Source organism: Haliotis rufescens, unplaced genomic scaffold, assembly GCF_023055435.1.
Source record: "Haliotis rufescens isolate VD_foot unplaced genomic scaffold, xgHalRufe1.0.p SCAF_98, whole genome shotgun sequence".
NCBI classification, from domain to species: Eukaryota; Metazoa; Mollusca; class Gastropoda; order Lepetellida; family Haliotidae; genus Haliotis; species Haliotis rufescens.
In genome coordinates this window covers 668,680-689,005 of record NW_025964392.1, presented here as the reverse complement: position 1 = coordinate 689,005, position 20,326 = coordinate 668,680, and the positions used below count along the sequence as shown (strand labels likewise).

General features: G+C 40.7%; 1 pseudogene; it reads right to left on the bottom strand.

The window, feature by feature from the left end:
- Positions 1–20,164: 20,164 nt before the first annotated feature.
- LOC125377740 lies at positions 20,165–20,326 on the bottom strand (annotated as a pseudogene).

Below are 20,326 nucleotides of genomic sequence, written 5' to 3'. Positions count from 1 at the left end.
CTGATATTTCAGCTGCTCAAATTATTCTTGAAGATATAGCCCCCACGCAGCTTTTGTCTTCTCCACCTTGGCAGTTGGTAAAGCCAGAGGTGGATCTGACATTAACTAAATTAAAGAAATCGGAAACAAATCCACTTATTTATCAACAAAAATACAATGAATTAAGAAACACATACAATACTTACAAATCTATATTTACTGATGGATCCAAGGATAGTGGCGCTGTTGCCAGCGCCACTGTCATTGGATCTAGGACTATCTCCTCCAGATTACCCGATAATAGTTCTATTTTCACGGCAGAGGCCAATGCCATTTTAATAGCTTTACAATATATCAGTAAACAGTCAAAATATAAGAAATTTATCATATTTTCCGATTCTCTTTCTTGCCTGCAGGCTATCCATAACGTATCCTGTCAACATCCACTTTTAATCAAAATTATTGAATTATTTAATGAACTTGCTACTGGCCAATACGACATCGTCTTTTGTTGGTTGCCCAGTCATGTGGGCATCAAAGGCAACTCAATGGCTGATGCTGCTGCTAAAGCAGCACTCAACAAATCTGTGACACCACTTCTTATCCCATACACTGATTTTAAACCTGTAATCAGATCTTATATTTGTGATCTTATGCAAAAGAAGTGGGACTCCCAAGTCGGTATCAATAAATTACATGTAATTAAACCAAATATTGGTTACACCTACTTGGGCTGTCAGTCCAGATTTGAAGAGGTCATTATGGGACGATGTCGTATTGGCCATAGCAGGTATACACACGAATATATTTTAAAAAGCGAGGATCCTCCATTTTGTATCCCTTGTGATGAGAGAATCACGGTCAAGCATGTTCTGCTTGACTGTATTGATTTTTCCATCACAAGGGATAAATATTTCAGTGCAACTTCAATAATGGATCTTTTTAATAATGTTTCGTCTCATTTAATAATTAACTTTTTAAAAGAAATTGAACTGATAAATAAATTTTGATGTACATAATTGTTTCTTAATTTGATAGTGTCTAATTGTGAACTGAGATTGTTAATGGCTGTGCCCTTGACGGGGGTTAAAGTACTGTAAAATTATTGTCCCCCTGAGAGGGCATAGTAAGTCCATATCATTCGACGTCTGTTATTCCTATCATAGTTTTAATCGTAGAATATATGTTCTTTTAAATACAGCTACATTCCCTAATCGTCGCCAACAACTGAAGGGATGATGTAAATCCTGCTGGGGTCCATGCAGGTAGCAAAGGTACTGTAAGTCCCCATGGTCCCCAGTATGGTGATCTACCTTCAGTTGCTGCCGATCTATAGCCCATTTTATAATGTATTGTCCTGTCTAGTGATGTATTTTTATGGTTCCCTGCTAGTTTTAAATAATAATCTGTGATAAGTCTAGTTATTTTACTGTCCCTTGTCAACAGGTTTTTATGGTTTACATGTATTTATTATATATAACTTTTGAAAGTCACGATATGGCTGAAATATTGCCGATGTGACTTAAAATCTTAACTCACTCACTCACTCACTCACTCTCCCTTTTTTTCCTTTTCTTTGCAGTGACCGACCCCTTTCTCGATTTGGAAAGTCACTTTGACTAATACTGTCTGCAAAAAAATCTTGCGATTGTTGGTGCCACACACTACCCACCTTATCTCCCGTATGATCCATCCCCCCCTTTGTGTTGTCACTGTCATCTAATGAATCATCACTGTCATCTATATTTTCTCTTTCCATTCTCTCCATCTCCTCTCTTTCCTTCTCTTTCCTTCTCTTCCCTTTCTCTTTTCTCCCTTTCCCCCCTCACCCTCATTTCTTTTAACCTTTCTTCAGCCATTTCCTGTTCTCTTAATCTATTTCTGCCCTATACACCAGCACATTGTGCCCTGGTATGACCTTTTCTATAGCACTTTAAACACAAGGATTCTCTATGGGGCATGGTGACGAGCATCGCCTTCCCACCTAATTTCACAATGTATGGCATGATCTCCTTCGCACTTTCATCAATTTCCATTGTCACGTTACGTACGCCCGTAAAAATTGGAACACCTTCAACATCTTCTGTTTCATAGTCTACACTCAAAACCTTCCCATAATTTGAAAAAAATCTTGACAGGAATTGGTTTTTGATCGTGGCATGTAGCCAATGGACTCTAAGTGTAATGACCTGTCTGTCATAGGCGTTGAAGTTTACTGTTCCTTTCCCATTTTTATGGTACGGACTGAGTCTAATATTTGAACAAAGTTACTGTCTTTGAAAGTGGCAAACCACTCACCATATCTGTCTGTTTTCCATATACCTCTGAGGCTCTGAACTTGAAATTCCGGATGTTGGGATCTGAAGACAGCTAGTAGATCTTCCTTGTTAAATCCACGGATCTTCGTCTCCACACGGATAGTGTTGGTCGCCATCTCAGTGTCCATATCTGCTGCAAGGATGCCCTCCTTAACCAAAGCGTTGTAGAACGCCATACTGAAGGAGTAATGGGGGGAGACCCGAAGGTCACACAACTCGTAAGTTGATGCCCACCCGAAGACCTGTTGTGGAAAAAGAGTCAGTAATATACAAACAAAGCACAGAGCACAATATACAATCCGGGAGATTTTGGCTAAGATACTTTTTTTTTCTTTTTTATAAAATTTATTGCCTAAATTGAATTTTGTACAGTCGCGTACAGCGCTGTTGCTGCAGGGCCGCCTAAAATTATCACAGTTGTGGGCCCTGCAGCACTAAGAGAGAGTCAGTAAAAGAAGAGACCAATTAAACCAAACAACCATAAGTAAATCAGGCACATAAGAACACAGTGTACCAGCAAGAAAGTAACAACATCAATATGGACTGGGGACAGAGACAGTTGGACATATAACTAACACTTATTAACAGGAACAAGACTAATACAAACGCCGGCTGACTTGTACCGACTACTGATACATCAACGAAGGCATAAACGGACAGGGGGACAATCAACAGGGACATAGAAAGTACAAATGGACATCGAGAACATGAAATTACACTAACCACTGACATGACAACCATAGATAGACACATTAGACGTGAAACACCAGTTTATGATTAGCATCAACTGAACAAAATAAAGAAGTAGATAGCCAGTAAGCAGAAAAGGTAGGAAATGAAAAACAAGAAAAGTCAACCCTGAAACGTGTCCTAAGAAATGACAAAAAACGCAACATGATATTCCCATTTAAGTTTTTGTGCTCAAATTTATTCTAATTTCGAACCAGCCAAATGGAATGTTACAAAATTATACATTTTTGTTGGATGTTTTGTTCTAAAGGATAAATACAACTAATTTAAAACAAGTTATACTCAAATGCACTCCTTATAATAAGGAGAAAAATGTGATTCGCAATTCAATCTAGAAGTCCAGGGGCGTAGCATAGGTCGTTTTCTTTTGGCTTTGGTGACTAACCCAACTTAAGTGTCTTTTAGTCTTGCCATGCTTGATTCCCGTGACCTAGACTGGGAAGCCGGCAAGATGGCAGCTCGAGCAGCCTCAGAGACACTTTGGGACACGTGACTCGATTGTCACAGTCTTTTCCCATTTCCTGGCGACCCACTATTTTTTCTCCCTTTTCTTTGCAGTGTCCGACCCCTTTCTCGATTTGGAAAGTCACTTTGACTAATAATGTCTGCAAAAAAATCTTGGGATTGTTGGTGCCACACACTCCCTACCTTATCTCTCCTTTGTGTTCTCACCGTCATTTAATGAGTCATCACTGTCATCTATATTTTCTCTCTCCATTCTCTCCATCTCCTCTCTTTCCTTCTCTTCCCTTTCTCTTTTCTCCCTTTCCCCCCTCACCCTCATTTCTTTTAACCTTTCTTCAGCCATTTCCTGTTCTCTTTATCTATTTCTTCCCCATACACCAGCACATTGTGCCCTGGTATGACCTTTTCTATAGCACTTTTAACACAAGGATTCTCTATGGGGTATGGTGACGGGCATCGCCTTCCCACCTAATTTCACAATGTATGGCATGATCTCCTTCGCACTTTCATCAATTTCCATTGTGACATTACGTACGCCCGTAAACATTGGAACACCTTCAACATCTTCTGTTTCATAGTCTACACTCAAAACCTTCCCATAATTTGAAAAAAATCTTGACAGGAATTGGTTTTTGATCGTGGCATGTAGCCAATGGACTCTAAGTGTAATGACCTGTCTGTCATAGGCGTTGAAGTTTACTGTTCCTTTCCCAATTTTATGGTACGGACTGAGTCTAATATTTGAACAAAGTTACTGTCTTTGAAAGTGGCAAACCACTCACCATACCTGTCTGTTTTCCATATACCTCTGAGGCTCTGAACTTGAAAATCCGGAATTTCGGATCTGAGGACAGCTAGTAGATCTTCCTTGTTAAATCCACGGATCTTCGTCTCCACACGGATAGTGTTGGTCGCCATCTCCGTGTCCATATCTGCTGCAGGGATGGCCTCCTTAACCAAAGCGTTGTAGAACGCCATACTGAAGGAGTAATGGGGGGAGACCCGAAGGTCACACAACTCGTAAGTTGATGCCCACCCGAAGACCTGTTGTGGAAAAAGAGTCAGTAATATACAAACAAAGCACAGAGCACAATATACAATCCGGGAGATTTTGGCTAAGATACTTTTTTTTTCTTTTTTATAAAATTTATTGCCTAAATTGAATTTTGTACAGTCGCGTACAGCGCTGTTGCTGCAGGGCCGCCTAAAATTATCACAGTTGTGGGCCCTGCAGCACTAAGAGAGAGTCAGTAAAAGAAGAGACCAATTAAACCAAACAACCATAAGTAAATCAGGCACATAAGAACACAGTATACACGCAAGAAAGTAACAACATCAGTATGGACTGGGGACAGAGACAGTGGGACATACAACTTTCGCTAATTAACAGGAACAAGACTAATACAAAGCCGGCTGCCTTGTACCGACTACTGATACATCACCGAAGGCATAAACGGACAGGGGGACAATCAACAGGGACATAGAAAGTACAAATGGACATCGAGAACATGAAATTACACTAACCACTGACATGACAACCATAGATAGACACATTAGACGTGAAACACCAGTTTATGATTAGCATCAACTGAACAAAATAAAGAAGTAGATAGCCAGTAAGCAGAAAAGGTAGGAAATGAAAAACGAGAAAAGTCAACCCTGAAACGTGTCCTAAGAAATGACAAAAAACGCAACATGATATCATTCCCATTTAAGTTTTTGTGCTCAAATTTATTCAAATTTCGAACCAGCCAAATGGAATACTTTGCCAAACACAGGAGATAAAGACACACAGATTTCCGATATGAATTTGGGATTTTCGGCACTAGAGTGAACCGAATTACCTCATGACTTTTTTTCAATAGCCCAAACGAGAGATGACCCAAAAAGTTCAAAACGATATCCCACAAAACAGCAACACACGGGCAATAGATGAAAAGATGATCAGAGTTCTCTATTGCCATACGACAGAGGACAGTCAGGAGTGACAGACATACCCCGGGCATAAAGAGCATACCCTAAAGGAAGAGAATAATAGATGAGACGATAATTTACAGATTTAGAAAGTGGATCCTCGAAGTGATGATGTAGATTAAGCCAAACTTGCCGAAAAGGAATACGTGGATACAGCAACTCAACTTTATTTTCCAGAATTGGAGTCAAAAGACAAGCATAAAATTGTTTAGATGTAAATTGAAAATATCAATTAACGAATTAGAATTAACGGCTTCAAACCGTTTAACTGCCAAAAAACAATTTTGATAGAAAATAGGCATCGTCTCAGAATAAGGGAAAAGAAGAGAAGTAAAGGTAGAACAGTATTTACGTAGGGACATGCCTAACAAATACTTTGCAAAAAAGGTCCACTTAGCCGAGAAATTAGACAAGAGATTTTAAATATGCCGTAAATAAAATGATTGTAAAACCCCCAGAAGAAGGAAGACTAGTTTGATGAAAAGACAACTGGAAAACACGGAGAAGAACATCAACCGAATCAACCGAATCAAGAGTAGGTAAATCAGCAAGGAATTGATTGCAAATTTCATCATCGATGGGTTCATAACCAAATAAATCGCTATAAAAATCAACAAAAACACCCATGATCTCATTAGAAGTAGTGAACTTATTGCCATGAGAGTCTAAAATAGAAGAAATGGATTTCGTTTTACCTCTCTGTGATTCCTTGCGTAAAAAATAACTGGAAGGCCTTTCGCCAATTTCGAGGTCCTTAGCCTTTCTAAAGTACCCCTGAATTGGGAGAACCTGGCTGTCTGTCCAAAATGTAGAATCATAGCCGGGGGGCGAGCATGGGTCAAAAACATGTAACAACCACAAGAAATTTAGACATTATGGGGGGTCATGTACGGTCACGTGAGTTGTACGACGTTTTGTAGAGGGGGACCGATCCACAGCCGCGGATGCAGCAGCCGCTACACCCTGGGGCATGGAGGACCCCGTCCGCATTTTCTTACGCACACTACTCCGACTTCTGTGGGGCACAGGGAAGTCTGACACAATGTCATCGTCACTGGCAGCAGGTAACGGTGCCATAGCAGTCACCTGTGCAGATGTTTTCGGAGGGGCACTCTCACTCTCACCCACATCCCCACCCTCCTCAGAGTTAGTGTCACACACCAGGTCCGAAGTCATATCGATAAGGGCCTCATCACCCTCCTGACTAAAACCAGGGGGAGTCAACACAGCCTCCACTAGGGGCACAGCCGTGGTGGTCACAGCCGCGGGGGTTACATCGGCAATTGAGCCGGGAACGGGCAATAGCTTAGATTCTTCTAACAGGGAGGCCTTCCTCGCCTTTGTGTTGTGGAAACTATCAGGACAATCAGCCCTGCTATGTCCAAGTTTATAGCAACGTAAGCAAATGGGCATCTTATCAGGTGCATTGATCAGCATAGATACCCTGTCCCCCAGACGCACAACGTAAGGTATACGTTCCATACCTTCCTGATTTAGCTTTATGCGCACAATACGAACACCAGTTTTCAGGGGGGACCCATCAATGAGCACAGTTTCATGGGAGATGTCCAAAATAACGCCATATCGTTGAAAAAGGAACGCAGGAACTGGTCTTTTAGTACACCGTGAATCCAATGAATACGCAGATCCATTATTTCAACTTCATAACTTGAAAAGTGGAGACACATGTCTCCCTGACGCAGGATTTTAGTGTTTTTGAGGAGCCTAGCGCGGTTTTCTTTACAAAAGACCCCAATCTTTTCGGTCTTCCAGACGGAATCAAACTCACTGACCTTCAGTCCCTTAAATGCATGACGATCCCCGTGGGGACCAAGGGGAGATAAACAAGAATGTGTCCTCAGCAACATACATACAAAATGAGACAATTCATAATTATGCACTCCCACTATTGGGATAACCTGGCCGTTTGAACTAAATCCAAGAGCAGAGCTCCAGATAGGCTTTTCGTGGTTGTGGGTATTTTACCCATGCATTTTATAATCATTTGGGGCACTCGTGAAGAGCAACCTCCTCGTGGTGAGTGCTGGGTAGCGCTAATAGCTCTTCCCCCGTGTGGAACCGGGGTAGAATAATTCAACAGCACCCCATTGCTGGTCGTAAGAGGCGACCAAAGTAGGCAGCCCGTTTGCCGTGGGTTGCGTCCCTGCGTCGGCAGAGGAAGGGATTCTGGTAGTTGAGGGCGACGGAGCCGGCAAAAGTGCTCCTTAGTCCAACACACCACTTCGACCCTAACTTTGCCTAGACGGGAGGTAGAATGGGCCCTATTCTATCTATCGGCTGGTCATGTCATGCCCTGTGCATAAAATATTTCACGCACACATTTGGTATTTAAAAATTAATCTGTTCTACATGGCTAAATCATATCTATCAATGTATTAAACTTGCTTAGAGCCCTATGCCCAGAAGGCGGTGGCTTATGGGCCAATCTGGTGAAGCTGACCTCCGAATTCTGTACTTCTCCCATTGATTGCCAAGGGCCGAACCAGCCTGACCTTTAATTTGGTAGAATGCTATAGCTCTTCGTGTCAAATTTGCTGGAGTATACCACCCCTTTATCCCTGGTCTTTGCAGTTTGGAGATCCGCTGCAGCATAAGACTGTCCTTGTAGACACTCAATGGTGTCTTGGGAAAAGGGGTGCTGAATTATTTTCCTTTCGACATGGCTTCCCATCACCCTGGTTCAAAAAGACGACATATAGAGACTGTTGAAAATACTACGCCCGTTCGATCCGACTATTGACCACGTTTCTTGGGTATAGAAGAACCAATCAAACTGAATCCATGGAGGTAACTATCTCCAAATGATACTGATAGGAGTACCACAAAGTCTTCCTCACGTTCGCGTGACATTTCTCCCGTGGAAGCACCACCATGAATCCACAAAATATAATACAATGGAATTGCAGAGTTCTTAAGAAGAATTTTAATGAAATACAACTTTTAATCCAAGATTTTAAACCGTCAGCTTTTTGTCTCCAAGAAACATATCTAAAAAACACAGATCTCTTTGATATCCGTCAGTACAGTTCTTACCACTCGTTTTCCCCTCCTGGTGAAGCAGGGCATTATCCACAGCCCTGTTCCACTCAATACTATTCTACAAGCTGTCCGTGTTACTTTGAACATAGTGTTTACATTACGTTCATTGTATCTTCCACCTTCCTCAACTATCTGTCAATCAGATCTTCAGACTTTGTACGATCAAGTCCCGAAGCCCTGTATCATCATGGGCGATTTAAACGGTCATAATCCCCTATTGGGGAGTACTGACACAAATAATGAGGGAAAAGTCATTGAAGATGTTATCTCAAACAATGATTTATGCATCTTCAATGATGGTAATACCACATATCTTCATCCCGCCACTGGCACATACTCTGCCCTTGGCCTTTCACTGACAGATTCAAATATTTTAAATGAATTCGAATGGTCCGTCCATGATGACCTTTGTGACAGTGACCATTTTCCAACAATAATTACAACCATTAATCCGTCTGACGAACCACCCTCATCAAGGTGGAACTTTACAAAGGCCAATTGGTCTTTATTCTAAAGACTTTGTACTGAAAAACTAAAACCCGACAGTTTCAGGAATGTTCCTGACCCTATAGAACTTTTTTCAGATATGTTGAATGCTATTGGAGACGAAAGCATTCCTAAGTCCTTCTGCAAACCCTCATATATGGAAACCATGGTTCGATAATAATTGTAAACAAGCTAGAAAAGATAGGAAGAAAGCTGAAAAATATTTCCGACGACATCCAACTGTCCACAATTTGAATAATGTTAAAAATCACGGGCGCTAAAGCGAGACGTACCTTTAAACAGAATAAACGTGAATCCTGGAGGAACTATGTTTCAAAAATTAATTCCCGCACACCTATGTCCAAGGTGTGGAACATGATTCAAAAGATTAAGGGCAAAGGATCTAAATCTGGAGTTCACCATCTTAAAGATGGTAATACACTTTTAACTATTAATTCCGAAATTGCCGACAAACTTGGTGACACTTTGGCAAATCATTCCTCATCATTAAACTATAATCCTCAATTTCAGAGGTTTCAAAAACAGCAGGAAAAGAAAAAAGTAAATTTTAACTCTGATAATGGTGAGGACTATAATGAAACATTTTCGCTCCATGAATAATATACTGCCCTAGGGCAATCTCATGACACTGCAGCAGGAGCCAACAACATCCACTATCAGCTCCTGAAACACTTGCCCGATTCATGTTTGCAAACGTAACTTAGTATATTTGATGAAATATAGACGTCCGGAAATTTCCCTTCTTCGTGGCACAATGCTATTATTATTCCTATTCCAAAGCCAGGACGGGATCATACAGATCCATCCAACTACCGTCCAATATCATTAACAAGCTGTGTTTGTAAAACCTTGGAGCGCATGGTCAACAATTGATTAGTCTGGTACCTGGAGATCAATAACCTCCTGAGTGACATCCAGTGTGGTTTCCGAAAAAACAATTACCATTGACCGTTTGGTGCGTTTAGAATCGTTTATAAAAAAATCCATTGTCAACAAACAACATACTGTATCAATCTTTTTCGATCTAGAGAAAGCATATGATACAACGTGGAAACATGGTATTTTAAAAGATTTGCATGAATTTGGATTGAGGGGCAGATTACCTCAGTTCATATCTCAATTTTTAAACAACGGACAATTTCAAGTACGAGTGGGCTCTACCCTGTCTGATCATTTTGATCAAGATCAGGGCGTCCCTCAAGGCAGCATACTATCAGTCACCCTTTTCAGCATCAAAATTATTGCTCTCACTAAAGTATTAAACAATAGCATTGATGGTTCACTTTTTGTGGACGATTTCAACATCTCTTGTCGTGGTCAGAATATGAATTCAATAGAGAGACAGCTACAGCTCTGTCTTAACAAAATTAAAAAATGGGCAAACGAAAACGGCTTCAAATTTTCTAAATCCAAAACAAACTGTATTCACTTTTGTCGTAAATAAAAACCTCACAAGGATCCAGATTTATTTTTAGATGGTACTCCTATCAAGGTAGTAGAGGAGGCCAAATTCCTGGGCCTCATATTTGACCGTCATCTCACATTCTTACCACACATTAAATATCTCAAGGCAAAGTGCCTGAAGGCTCTCGACTTGTTAAAAGTCGTTTCAAATTCCGAGTGGGGAGGGGATCAGACCACCCTCCTTCACTTGTACAGATCATTAATACGCTCCAAACTGGACTATGGTTCCATTGCCTATGGTGGAGCCTGCAAAAGCAATTAAGAAAAATTGGACACTATACACCATCAAGGCCTAAGACTCTGTCTTGGAGCTTTTAGGACCTCTCCCGTTGACAGTTTGTATGTTGAGGCAGATGAACCTTCACTCGAACTGCGCCGCATTAAACTTTCACTGCAATATATCACTAAATTGCACTCAAATAAATCTAATCCAGCGTTCAATTGTGTTTTCCACCCTCAATATGAAAACCTGTTTCGAAATCTATCAAACTTGGTTCCACCACTTGGGATCAGAATTCAACCACAAATCACTGCAGCTAAAATAGATTTAAATATGATATCACCCCACCGTCTTCTGTCCCTGACAGATGGTGAAGCCAGAAGTAGACCTCACTCTAACCAATCTAAAAAAGTCTGATACCAACCCTTTGGTATATCAACAATCTTATAACCAATTACGCTCCAAACATATTTCTCACAGGTCCATTTTTACAGACGGGTCCAAGGATGGTTGCAAGTGCCACCATCTTTGGATCCAGAGCTGTCTCCTCAAGAATCCAAGATTTTAGTTCAATTTTTACTGCTGAGGACAAAGCTATCCTAACAGCTAACCAAACAACCTAACCTAACAAAACCATTCTAAAAATTTCATCATCTTCTCTGATTCGTTATCTTGCCTTCAGGCACTTAAAAGTGTCTCACCATATCACCCTATTATCCTTGACATTTTAGAACTCTATAATGATCTTTCAACTGGCTAATGTGACATCGCCTTTTGCTGGTTACCAAGTCATGTAGGCATAACAGGTAACTCAAAAGCCGAAGCGGCAGCTAAAGCAGCTCTTGACAAACCGTTATCTCCACTTCGTATCCCGTACAGTGATTTCAAACCTACCATCAAATCTTATACTCGGGATCTTATACAAAAGAGGTGGGACACCCAAGTAGGAAGCAATAAACTCCACTAATTGAAACCAACAATCGGTCATACCTACTTGGGTTGTCAGTCAAGACATGACGAGGTCGTTTTACGACGGTGTCGTATTGGCGGCAGTCGGTTTACGCACGAATATCTGCTTAAGACAGATGAGGACGAACCTCCTAAGTGTATCCCTTGTGATGAAAGGTTTACCGTCTAGCATATATTGCTTGACTGTGTGGACTTTGCAATCGCAAGGGATTCACATTATCAAAGTGTAAATCTAAAAGATCTCTTTTCCCGTATCAGCGGCCATCTCATCATAAATTACTTGAAAGAAATTGGTCTGTATAATAAATTGTAAATATGTATGTGAAAAAATAAATGCTTGTTTTTAAATTTGGTGTGATGCTATTAGCAACAGACATTATTAAAGGCTCTGTCCAGAAGGTTAACGTAGCGTAAAAATATTGTCCCCCTTTGTGACACGTAATCCTATAGTAATTGATGTAACTATCATCAACCAGTGTTTTAAGCGAACTCATTGATAAGTATTTTTTAATATTGGCTAGTATTGTGCACAACCACTAGTGGCTAAGTGATGACGTAAATCCTGCTAGAGTATCATGCAGGAAGCAGAAGTACTATAAGTCCCCATGATCCCCAGTGAGGTGGCCTAGCTTTGGTTACTGGTGGCCTATAGCCCATGTTTTAAACTGTATTAATGATATTGTTATGCTCCAATGTTTCATAAATTGTTTTTAAATATAGTATGCTCCAATATGTTTCATAAATTGTTTTAAAACATGACATTGCATAAATAACTAAATTGTGTATATATGAGCTTGGTCTCGTCGCTATATGGCTGAAATAATGCCGATGCGACGTTAAATTTTAACTCACTCACTCACTTACATGCACGACGAGGAATCCGTACCACGTCTTCACGGTCCAGCCGGCAGCCCTCTGTTTCAATACGTACAGTCCTCCTTGAGGCACCGGCATCAATGAAACCACTCGCATTTGGAGGGGCGATGACTACTCCCCTGAAAGCCATAGTCACAGTTAGCAAGAGGGGGAGACCCGAAGGTCACACAATTGCCATGCAAAAGATGCCCCACCGTAGACCTGATTAAAGGAAAAATGGGGGGAGACTCAAAAGCCACATAGCTGCAAGCAGCTGATGCCCCACCGTAGACCTGCTAAGACAATCACAATATTAAGCAATGAAAATACAACAAGAAGCAAAGAAACATGAAATACAAACACTCTCATAGATTAGTCAATCGCAAACAAATCAATTATATCAAAACGACCTGGAACACCTGATCTTGGCCAAAAGGCCGAGAAGCGATGCCGGTTGCCAAAATACATCTGCTAACACAACATACCATTAAGGTGCTGTTTATTTACATGAAGCGCTTAAAATCCTTGGCCAGCAATATTACATGCTCAAATCAGTAAAAATGTGGACAGCACGCGAGTGCGACACCCGACTGCAAGACGTTTGTGAAGATATTCAGCGTCTTTGATGAATGTAAAAATGGAGTAAATAGACCCATTTTCCTATGTATAAAGAGTGCGCCGATACAACATGGCCAGACGTTGGGTAAACGTCCTGCAGCGACCCAGTCCAACGTGAAAACCGGCCGCGACATTAGGCCTTAATGAGTGGAGTCGGGGAGACAAGGGGAGACAGGCCAGCTTGAATTAGCTTGGGCCCGACTTTGACAGAGTCGCGCGTGGGTAAGAAGAGTGACAATCCCATCCAAATTGCCCCAATGTATTAAATAAACTAAAGGTAAAGATACTTAAGGTGTCCAGCAAAGCGAAAAATGAATGAATTCTATGAAAAATTGCATTAAAGACGAAAAAAACGGTTGAACTGTAATGAATATTGGAAAATGAACTCACTTGCACAAAGTGTAATGACGCATCAGGCGTGTGTGTAGTTCTTTAAACATCTATTTAGGGGGGATGCCACATTGAAAACGTCTTGTAGTGACGAAGCAGACTGTTGTTGTGACGGAGTGATTGTCTAGACGTCATGTGCGGCGGGCACTCGTGAAGAGCAACCTCCTCGTGGTGAGTGCTGGGTAGCGCTAATAGCTCTTCCCCCGTGTGGAACCGGGGTAGAATATTTCCACAGCACCCCATTGCTGGTCGTAAGAGGCGACCAAAGTGGGCAGCCCGTTTGCCGTGGGTTGCGTCCCTGTGTCGGCGGAGGACGGGAGTCTGGTAGTTGAGGGCACTGGTTCCTGGAACTGTGTTCCTTTGCCCAACACACTACTTCGACCCTTACTTCGCCTAGACGGGTGGTAAGATGGGCCCGGTCTTATCAATCGGCTGGTCATGCCAGGCCCTGTGCGTAATATTGTATATGCACACGTGTGTTGTATTTTAATGTATATTTTGGCCTTGGCCGTCCATAACTTGTGTATATTCTAACTTTTGGATTGAATACATTGCCTAGAGTCTTACGCCAGAAGGCGGTGGCTCATGGGCCAATCTGGTACTTTCGACCTCTGAGTTCTGTATGTCTTCAATTTCTTGTCATGGGCCGGACCAGCCTGGCATTTTATTTGTTAGACAAATGCAGCTATTCATGTTGTTTTTACTGGAGTATAACACCTCTGTATCCCTGATGTTTGCATGTTGGAGATCCGGTGCAGGAAAACATCGCTCTTTGTAGCACTCCATGGTGGGTGGGGAGCAGGGGTGCTGAATCAATTACTTTCATCATGGCACACAATCATTCTGGTTCAAACCGCACTGACAAGAAGAGACGTCTGGAAGCTGAGATTTTCTCATCTGACGACGATGCTTCTATTTCACGAACTTCAAATTCTTGGGCTCGGTTTATCGTAGTGGAATCACATAATCAACTACCTTTGAAAATCAATCCCTTTGCAATATCTAAAGCCATTGAAGGTATCTGTGGTGAGGTGAAGAATGTTTCACGGCTCCGGAGCGGCTCTCTTTTGGTGGAGTGTGCACGGAGACAGCAGGCTATTAATCTTTTAAAATGTACTAGCTTTGCTAACACAGAAGTTGTTGTTTCTGAACACAGAACGTTGAATTCGAGTCGAGGGATCATCCGCGACAGAGCTCGTTGCCTGGCTGAAATGTCAGAAGATGACATTTTGGAAGAACTTAAATCACAGAATGTCACATCAGTGAAACGTTTCAATAGAAAAGATGGTGAAAATTTCATTCCAACAAATACTTATTTGTTCTCCTTTTCTCTTTCCACAATTCCACAATCTATTAAGGCAGGCTATTTTAACATCGGAGTGGAGGTGTATGTCCCCAATCCACTCCGGTGTTACAAATGTCAGAAGTTTGGGCACGGCTCAAAATCATGTGATCGTCCGACTGTTTGCCACCGTTGTGGTGGAAATCATGATGGTTCAGGCTGTACAGCAGACCTGAAATGTACAAATTGTAAGGGTCAACATGTAGCGTCATCAAAATCCTGTCCTTTTTGGACACGTGAAAAAGACATTTTGACAATCAAATGTCAAAACAACGTCAGTTACTTTGATGCGAAAAAACTCTATGATAGCCGGACACCTTCATCCAAACACTCTTATGCTGCTGCTGCTGCTGTCTCTCGCCCTTCAACCAGTAGATCTATAGAATGTCAGACAGACTTGACGTGGACACATTCTGAACACCCGCTGCCTCTGACAACATCATGTGACAGTCAAACAACTCATTCTGTCAGCCCAGGTGAAATGTCTTCAGATTCTATCATTGTGACTCAGGTTGTGGCCCCATCTACACCCACTCCTGATATACCAGCTACCAACAAACCATCAACTGAAATGCCCAAAAAACAAAAGAAGAAACAAAACAAGAAAATTTCTACAAAGATCCCTACTCTCACTGAAACATCTGTAGATGTTCACAATTACTTTGAGCCTCTTGAGATGGATGTCACCCCATCTTCACACCACAACAGTGGTGACTCCTCTTCACGTTTACGTGAACGATCTCCGGTAGAACCACCATGAATCATTCGAATCTAATTCAATGGAATTGCCGAGGACTTAGGCACAATTTTAACGAACTGCAATTATTATCAACTGATATTTGTCCATCAGCAATTTCTTTACAAGAAACGTACCTTAAAACAACCGACAAATTTGATTTAAGGCAGTATAGTTCGTATCATTCCTTCTCTCCTCCGGGAGATAAAGCTACTGGAGGAGCTTCTATTTTGGTGCGGCGGGGCGTTGTTCACAGTCCTGTTCCGCTTGACACGAATATGCAAGCTGTTGCAGTTAGACTTACACTGCATATTGCCTTCACACTTTGCTCCTTATACATTCCTCCATCCTCAAATCTTCAGCGTAATGATCTCCAAAAATTGTACGACCAGCTCCCAAAGCCCTGTCTCATCATGGGTGATCTAAATGGTCATAATCCTTTATGGGGATGTTCAACCATTAATCAAAAGGGTAAAGTCATCGAGGATTTTGTTTCTGATAATGACCTCTGCATCTTTAACGATGACTCGGACACCTACTTACACCCTGCAACTGGTACGTATTCATCATTAGATCTGTCTTTGACGGATTCAGTGTTGTTGAATGAATTCTCATGGTCCGTCCATGATGACCTATGTGGGAGTGACCATTTCCCCACGGTGCTTAAACCAATTAATCCTGCTGATGATCCACCTTCACCTCGATGGAATTTTGTGAAGGCTGATTGGCTTTTATTTCAATCTTTATGCAAAGATAAATTACAACCTACGTCTTTTCAGAATGTTACTGACCCGATTCAGATGTTCTCAGATCTACTGAATGAAATTGCTGATGAATCAATACCTAAGTCCTCGATCAACCCACGTGTTCGTAAACCGTGGTTTGATGACACTTGCAAACAAGCTAGGAAATGTCGTAAGAAGGCGGAGAAGTACTTCCGTAAACATCCCACTGTCCATAATTTAAATATTGTAAAAATTTCAAATGCCAAGGCAAGACGTCTATTTAAGCAAAATAAACGTCAATCCTGGCGGACTTATGTCTCCAAAATTAACTCTCGTACCCCTATGTCCAAGGTATGGAACATGATTAAAAAGATCAAAGGCAAGGGATCACATTCTACAGTTAACCATCTGAAGGATGGCGATACTTTGTTAACTGATAAATCTGCCATTGCCAATAGCATTGGTGAAACTTTATCTCATCATTCTTCTTCATCTAATTACGCTCCTGAATTTCAAAAATATCAGCTTCAACAGGAAAAGAAAAAAGTAAATTTTACATCTGATAATGGTGAAGATTACAATGAGGTATTTTCACTACATGAGCTACATACTGCCTTAGGGCAAGCTCATGATACAGCAGCAGGCGCTGATAATATTCATTATCAGCTACTGAAACACTTGCCAGAATCATGCCTTGAAACTTTGTTGACTATATTCGATGACATTTGGACATCAGGGACGTTTCCACCTTCATGGCATAATGCCATTGTTATACCAATACCCAAACCTGGGCGGGATCATTCTGATCCATCAAATTACCGCCCTATCTCTTTAACTAGCTGTGTTTGTAAAACGATGGAACGCATCATAAATAATCGATTAGTGTGGTACTTGGAAACAAATAATCTTCTTACCAATATACAGTGTGGTTTCCGGAAGAACAGAAGTACTATCGATCATTTAGTGCGTTTAGAATCGTTCATTAAAAATTCCATTGTTAATAGACAACATGCTGTATCGATCTTTTTCGATTTAGAAAAAGCTTACGATACAACATGGAAACATGGTATTTTAAAAGATCTTCATGATTTTGGATTAAGAGGCCGTCTGCCTCATTTTATATCACAGTTTTTAACAGACAGGCAATTTCAAGTCCGCGTGGGTTCTACCCTGTCTGATCATTATAATCAGGATCAGGGTGTCCCACAAGGCAGCATTTTGTCTGTCACTTTATTCAGTATAAAAATTAACAGTTTGTCAAAAGTTTTAAATGATTCAGTTGATGGATCACTTTTTGTGGATGATTTTAATCTATCTTGTCGGGGTAAAAATATGCACACAATTGAAAGGCAATTACAATTATGTCTTAATAAAATTAACAAGTGGTGTCTAGAAAACGGGTTTAAATTTTCTAAATCAAAAACTAATTGCATACATTTCTGCCGAAAATATAAACCGCATAAGGACCCTGAACTATTTCTGAATGGCACTCCTATCAAAGTTGTTAAGGAAGCCAAGTTCTTGGGACTTATTTTTGATCATCACTTAACTTTTCTCCCGCATATCAAATACCTTAAAGCTAAATGCCTGAAGGCACTCGATCTATTAAAAGTTGTTTCTAATTCAAAGTGGGGAGGGGATCAAACAACCCTCTTACACTTGTACAGGTCACTAATTCGTTCCAAACTTGATTATGGCTCCATCATCTATGGTGGAGCCTGCAAAAGTAATTTACAAAAACTAGATACGATACATCATCAGGGTCTGAGGCTTTGTCTTGGAGCTTTTAGAACGTCTCCAATTCACAGTCTCTATATAGAAGCAGATGAGCCTTCTCTCAAACAACGCCGTCTAAAATTATCTTTACAATATGTCACTAAATTATATTCTAATCAGTCCAATCCAGCTTTTAATTGCGTCTTCAATCCTCTTTACCAAGATATTTACAATAAAAAGTCTTCTCTTGTTCCACCACTCGGAATCAGAATCCAGTCTGCCTTGTTTGCTTCCAATATTAAACTCCAAGATATAGCTCCTACTCAACTGTTTTCAACACCTCCTTGGCAAATGGTACGGCCAGAGGTTGACCTTACATTAACAAAATTAAAGAAATCAGATACTAACCAATTAATTTACCAACAAGAATACCACCAACTTAGAAACAATTATGACACTTATAAATCTATATTTACAGATGGATCCAAGGATGGTGGCGCAGTTGCTAGTGCCACTGTCATTGGATCCAGAACAATATCTTCACGTTTACCTGATAACAGTTCCATATTCACTGCAGAAGCAAACGCCATTTTTACAGCACTTAAATATGTCAGTCGTCAATCTAAACATAAAGAATTCATTATTTTTTCTGATTCACTTTCATGCCTTCAGGCGATTAAAAATATGTCACCCAAACATCCACTTTTAATCCAGATTCTCGAATTAATTAATAATCTTGCGACTGGCCAGTACGACATCGTCTTTTGTTGGTTACCTAGCCACGTTGGAATTATTGGTAACACAATGGCCGATGCTGCTGCTAAAGCAGCACTCAACAAATCTGTGACACCACTTCTGATCCCATACACTGATTTTAAACCCATGATTCGATCTTACATCCGAGATCTTATGCAACAGAAGTGGGACGCCCAAGTAGGTATCAATAAATTACATGAAATTAAACCAAATATCGGTTACACCTACTTGGGCTGTCAGTCCAGATTTGAAGAGGTCATTATACGACGATGTCGTATTGGCCATTCAAGATATACACATGAGTATCTTTTAAATGGTGAGGATCCTCCGTTTTGCATCCCTTGTGATGAAAGAATCACGGTCAAGCATGTCCTGCTTGACTGTATTGATTTTTCCATCACAAGGGATAAATATTTCAGTGTCAAAACAGTTAAGGACCTTTTTAATGATGTTCATTCTCATTTAATATTACGTTTTTTAAAAGAAATAGAACTTGTACATAAATTTTGACGTGCTTAATGTATTATTTTATAAATTGGTAGTGCTAATAAATAACTTAGATTGTGAGTGGCTGTACCCTCGAGGGGGGTTGAAGTAGCGTAAAATTATTGTCCCCCTGAGAGGGTATGTAAGTCCCAAACCATTCGTAGTATTTTTATGCATACCAGACTTTTAAATCGTAGTATATTTGTTAGTTTTATTCAATGGCTAAACTTGCATATAATCGCCAGTGACTGAAGGGATGGTGTAAATCCTGCCAGGGTCCATGCAGGAAGCAAAGGTACCGTAAGTCCCCATGGTCCCTGGTGTGGTGATCTCCCTTTAGTTACTGACGATCTCTAGCCCATTTTTATATTGTTTTGTTCCTTAATACTTAATTCTTTTAATTGTTCCGCAACTAGTTTTAAAATCTTATCTGTGATATTCTAGTTCTCATACTGTCCTTCGATGACAGATTTTTATAAAGTTTAAATATATGTATAATTCATGTCTAATTTCTCGTCACGATATGGCTGAAATATTGCCGATGTGACGTAAAGCATTACATCACTCACTCATGTGCGGCGTCATGGCCGACGGCCTTGGTTACGGGGGACTGTATGTAGCTGAAAGTTGAAAAATGCTACTTTTACAAACTTTTAGGGGTTGGTGTGGTTAAAGGACGGGCTGCACGTGTGAACAGGTATATTTCTAAGGTTTAGAAGTAAGAAAAAAGAGTATCTATTGAGAGCTAAGGGCGAAAAACGGAGCGGCAGTGCAAAATAACACGAAGGTGAAGATGTAGGCAAAGCTGAGAGTTCTAATTTTTGATTGAAATATGAGTGGTGGGCTATTCCCGGAGGTACTGCAATACCGGGTCAACCCGTGATGAGGGCGGAGCAAGCCCCGTGGCACCTCATCCCATTCTAAAAATCAGTTTAATATCGATGTCTCCATTAGGAAACGTATCAGATATTAAGCTGAATTTATTGCCGAAACTTA